The sequence below is a fragment of the Propithecus coquereli genome, unplaced genomic scaffold (assembly GCF_000956105.1).
Source record: "Propithecus coquereli isolate 6110/MARCELLA unplaced genomic scaffold, Pcoq_1.0 Scaffold58, whole genome shotgun sequence".
In the NCBI taxonomy this organism is placed as follows: Eukaryota; Metazoa; Chordata; class Mammalia; order Primates; family Indriidae; genus Propithecus; species Propithecus coquereli.
In genome coordinates, this window is record NW_012151729.1 from 2,839,560 (window position 1) to 2,845,559 (window position 6,000).

Sequence of the window (6,000 nt, forward strand, 5' to 3'; positions counted from 1 at the left end):
TCTATCAGCTGGGTGACACTGGGCAGGTCACTTTCCATCTCTGAGCCTGTCTTTCCTCATCTGTAACATGGGATAATTACAGCTGTCCCCTAAGGTGGCTGTGAGGGTCAATGAGATGATCTGTGCAAAGAGCTCAGTCCAGAGGCTGGCACAAGGCGCATGCCCAAGGGACAGGGTATCTCAGAAGAGTCCCCTTTCCTGCCCCTGTGTTAGTGCCATTATTAACAGCACCCCTTTCGGTCTCGGAGGTCCCCGTTTGTATGATAAACCACGCCAATGTCCGTGGATGTCAGGCATCATCGGCTGCCCTGCAGTCCTGCCACTCCGCTGCTTGTCTTCCCTGCACCGGGACGGGAAGGCCCTGCCTGCCGGGAAGAGCTCAGAGCCTGGGCCTTCCTGGGCCCAGAGCAAAGCCTGACAGATGAAGCATTCGCCAAATGAACCGCTGAGAGTGGAGAGCTCCTCATGCTCTCCCTTCTTTCACCGTCGGTTTACGCATCTATTCATGCATCGGGCATTGGCCAAGCTCCCATCTGCCAGGCAGGGCCAAGTGCTGGCGGGTGGGGAGAAGACCCGAGGGCAGCAGGCCCTGCAGGGAGCTCCTGCTAGAGGGTCCGAGCAATGTTATGCCAGTAACTACCCTCATCACGGGGCTTGTGCCAACAGTGAGAAGTGCCTGGAAGCTCAGGGGGCCGTGAGAGCGTGTAAGACAGGGACGCAGTCAGGCAAAGAGGAGCGTACAGTCCAGATGGAGGCAGGGGCATGTGGAACAGCAAGGAAGAGCGTGGCGTGTGCAGGAGGGGACGGTATAGCATTCAGTACGGCGGGGAGGGCGGTGGAGAGAAAAGAGGAGGCAGAGGTCAGACAGCACAGGCTCCTAAGAGCCCTGCTACAGGCTGTGGGCTCGATCTGCACTGTGGGGCCGGGATAGTGGATGGGAGCAAATACCCCGGAGTACTCTAATTCACACACTAGAACTCATCTAATCCTCAACCCTAGAGGTAGGTGTGGCCTGGAGTCACAGTGGGACCAGCTGCCAAACTGCCACGGTGCTGGGTTCCTGGCTTCTGGCTTGGGCCCCCTCCACTCCCTGGAGCGAGTGTGGGCTTCAGCTGGAATGGAGTGGGCAGGAGGGTGGGGGCTAAGCTGTCCCTGACATGGGGTCTGGAGGTCCCAGGGACCAGAAGCCAGGCAGGGAGACGAGGACCAGCCTCTCAGTATGTGCATAAACGTGACATGGCTCACACATTTGCTTCAGAATTTCCTAATCCTTGGGCTGACATGCAAACCCTTCTCAAAGTTCCTCTGCCTCAGAAAGGGGTAATGCCAATCTGGGATCCCTGTTCGTCACTGTGGCTTCCACCACACTGAGCCCCAGGGAGCCTCCACCCCCTGTCCACTGGTAGTTGGCACACTCACTGCTGGGAGGCCAGGGTGGCCCTGTGCAGAGTGGTGGTCACCAGCACGGGCTCTGCAGCCAGGCTGCCTGGTTCTAAACTCAGCTCTGTCATCCGCTGGCTCTGGGGCCTTAGGCAAGTGACCTAACCTCTCTGAGCTTTGGTTTTCTCATCCACAAAAGGGGGATAATTAATAGAACCAGCTTCATGGGTTAAGAGCTTTAAATGAGATAACTAAACAAGGAGCTTGGCACGGTGCCTGGCACACAAAGAGCACTCAGAAAATACTGGGCTCCACAAGCCAAAGCCCCAGGAGGGCAGAGCACCATCCTGCCCGCAGGGCTTTGGGGTACAGCATTCATTCATTGACTAGTTCAAAGTCCGTGGAGCAGAATGGTCGGGTCCACCACAGGCACAGGAGGCAGAAATACCACCACCAGCTGTGTGATCTCAGGAAGGTGATTTAACTTCTCTGAGCCTTGGTTTCCTCTTCAGTGAAACAGAGCTAATAACCACACCTACCTTTAAGGTTGAGAATTCAATGAGGAAACTCTCAAGAGCATTTGGCACGCTGCCTGACACATAGCACCTGGAAAACCTTTGAGACTTGTCACCCAAGGAAGGTGCTGGAATGAGGGTGAGCCCAGGAGGCCTGGGATGCACAGGAGGACACCTGCCCATCCTACAGGGACAGGGAGGCGTCCTGGAGGTAGAGAGCCTGAAGGAGCTGTAGGAGTTAGCTGGGTGGACAGAAATGACCAGACGAGCAGCATCCTCTGATCTTGGGGACAGAGAAAAGTCCCACCAAGGTGGCCTAGGCCACCCCTCAGGGCCACGGTGGCCTCCACCCCCTTGCCAGCCATACCCCTTCTCCACCTAAGCATGCTCCACCAGAGAGGGGTTCCTGCAGCCTGAGTCAGGAACTTTGTGGAACCGCACGGAAGCTGCGCACCCCATCCCAGGATCAAACGCAAACTTTGCATCCGTGTTAGGGCTGCTCAGGTTTCCTCAAGGCCATCCAGGGGCTTTCAAGGGCAGCAGCCTCAGCCGTGAGCGAGCATGAAAATCTCCTAGAGATCTTGTTACCTGGGCAGGTTCCACCTCCCACTCCTAATTCAGCAGGCTGGGGTGGTCTTAGAATCTGCATTTTAACAGATACCCCCCGACTCTGAGGTTGAGGTCCCTGCCCTTGGAGGCACAACCCTCTAGAGGCCTCCAGGGCACTGAGAACACAAGGCCTATAGGATCAAACCTGAGCACCCAGCCAGGTGGTCAGGGACTCTTTGTACTTGGCCCTCCCCCCATCCCTGCTCCTGTCTCTGCTTCACCCCTTCACACTCCGGTTGGCCCCAGGGAGCCCTGACTTTACCCCCTCTGCCCCATGCTGTTCCTTCTCCTGCAATTTCTGCCCGGAGGATTTCTGCTCCTGCTGCAAGGCCCAGCTCTAATGCCACTGCCCTGGAAGCCCTCACAGACTCTCCATCCTCTGGTCTCCCGTGGCATCTGATTGTGCCCATGTCACCACACTCAGGGGCTTGCCTCCAAATGCGTTGGGCCTTAAGAAGTTAATATCACATTGAGGACCCCGCCTATGGATTGAAGATCTGATGAGAGTGAGGATGACCAGATGCACTTGGAGACTGTGTCCCTGGAGGACTGTTAGGGACCAGAGTGCTCAACCTGGAGAAGTGGTACCTGTGGAGACCACAGGGGGCTGTCCACATGGCTGGAGGCCTATCGAGGGACAGGGAACAGAGCTGCCCGGGGGTCCAGAATACAGCGCTGGAGCGACAGGCAGGTGCCACAGGGAGGCAGATCTGGCCCCCAACGGGGAAGCATGAGCTATGCTTCCCACGACAGAAGGATGCTCTGAGGGGTGCAGGGAATGGCATTGGCCAGATAACCCAGGCAGCAGGAAGTGGCGACCAGCTACCCGGGCCCGAGACTCTGAAAATCCTGATTCTGCGCTCAGTCTTCCTCAAAGTAGCTGTGGGACTCGAGATAAGTCACTAACCCTTCCTGACCTTCCTTTTTCTTATCTATCCAGTGGAGATAATATGCACTTCACTGAGTCCCTATGACCTGGGCCTGTGTGAGAAAATGGAAACGAAAGTGCCTTGTAAACAATAAATGGTTCAGCCTTCCTAAGCAAGACATGAAACCCGGAAGTCAGAAATGTAAATACCAATAATTCAACTACATACAGAGTGAAAACTTTGTGTGAATATAGACACTCAAAGAACATTAAAAGAGAAGTGGCAGCCTGGTAGAAAATATTTTCAATATGTATGATAATAAGGTTAGTGGACATAATACAGATTATAGATGGTCCCAGCAAATCAATAAAAGACAAAAAAACAAATAGAAAAATGGACAAAGGATATCTGTAGAAGAAATATCAATTGCCAATACATGGGAAAAAATGTGCATTTCATCACTAATCCAGAAATGCATATTAAAACCTCAGTGAACTAATATTGTTTCTATCAGATTGGGAACGGGTTTTTTTGTTTTTATTTTTTGAGACAAGGCCTTGATCTGCTGCCCAAGCTTCAGAGTGCCGTGGCGTCATCATGGCTCACTGCAACCTCAAACTCCTGGGCCCAAGAGATCCTCTTGCCTCAGCCTCCTGAGTAGATGGGACTACAGGCACACACGCCCACACTGGACTAATATGTCTATTTTTTGTACAGACAGGGTCTCGCTGTTGCTCAGGCTGGTCTTCAACTCCTGGTCTCAAGCAATCCTCTCGCCTCGGCCTCCCAGAGTGCCAGGATTACAGGCGTGAGCCTCCACGCCCAGCCTGGTAAGTGAGGTAAGTATATTTTTAACTACATAGAAAATTGTCAAACTGACTTCCAAAGCTGGCATTTTTCATCCCCACTATCAATCTATATATATATGAGAGTTCTAGTTGCTCATACCCTCATCCTTGTCAGAACTTGAAATTGTCAGGTTTTCTGTTTTTTGGTTTTAGACGTTCTAATAGGTGTGTAGTGGTATTTCAATGTGGTTTTAATTTGTATTTTCCCAAATATTGATGTTGAGTATGTTTGGATGTACTTATTTTCCATCTGTATATTTTCCTTGTTCAAATATTTTGCTCATTTTTATTGAAGTATTTCTTTTCTTACTGAGTTTTGAAAGTCCTTTGTACACTCTGGAACATACCAGGATTCAGAGCTTCGGGAAATCTCGTACATTGCTGGTAAGGATGTAAATTGACACAGCCGCTTGGGAAAACAATTTAGCATTGTTTACTTAAGTTGAAAATATGCATATTTTATAATCCAACAAATTCCACTTCCTGGCAGGCACACATACAGTAGGAATGTGTGCATGAATGTACCAAGATACATAGCACCATTTGTCATTACGGCCTCAAACTGGAAACAACCTCAGTATCCAACAATAATAGAATGATAAAGTCCATTTTTTATAAGACAGGTGATACAAAATATTTTCTCCCGGTCTGTGGTTTGTTTTGTAATCATCTCTTTAAAAGAGTAGAAGTTTTAAATTTTGATGAAGCCCAACTTAGTCATTTTTTTTTTTTTGCTTGTTTTGTCTTTTTTTTTTTTTTTTAACACACAAAGCCCCCCAGTAAAACCAACTTATCAATTTTTTTCCTTGATGGATCATATGGATATTTTCAGTATTTGTGTTTAAGAAATCTTTCCCTAACCCTCAAGGTCACAGGATTAAAGATTTTCTCTATGTCTTGTAGTTGTTATATAGTTTTACATTTGATCTTTGATTCATTTTGAGATAATTTTTGTATAGGGTTTAAGGTATAGATCGAGACTTTTTGTTTGTTTGATTTTGATTTTTTGTTTTTGCATATGGATATCCAATTGCTCCAGTACCATTTTTTGGGAGGCCTATTCTTTCGTCATTGAATTACCTTTGCAGCTTTGTCAAAAATCAATCAACTACATATGTCCAGGTCTATCTCTGGACTCTGTTCTGTTCTATTGATGTACATGTCTATCCTTTCTCCGGTACTGTACTGTACTGTAGCTTTACAGGAGTCTGGAAACCAGGTAGTATGAGTCTTCCAACTTTGTTCTTCTCTTCTTGAATTATTTTGATGATTCTAATTCCTTTGTGTTTCCATATAAATTTTAGAATCAGCCTGTCAATTTCTACAAAAATTCCTGCAGGGATTTTGGTTGGAATTTTGTTGAATCTGTAGATTAAGTTGGGGGAGAACTGACATGCTTAACAATATTGAGTCTTCCAACCCATAGACATGGTCTATCTCATCATTTATTTCTGTCTTCTTCAATTTCTTTTGCACACGGGATGCAGATCTTGAACACGGTATGCAGGTCTTGCACATATTTAGCATGATATATAACTATTTCATGGTTTTTTTGAGTGCTGTTGAAAATAGTACTTTAAAAAGAGTAAATTTCAGGTCGGGCATGGTGGTTCACACCTGTAATCCTAGCACTATGGGAGGCCAAGGCAGGCGGATCATTTGAGCTCAGGAGTTTGAGACCAGCCTGAGCAAGAGCAAGACCCCTTCTCCACTAAAAATAGAAAGAAATTAGCTGGACAACTAAAAATATATAGATAAAAAATTAGCCGGGCATGGTGG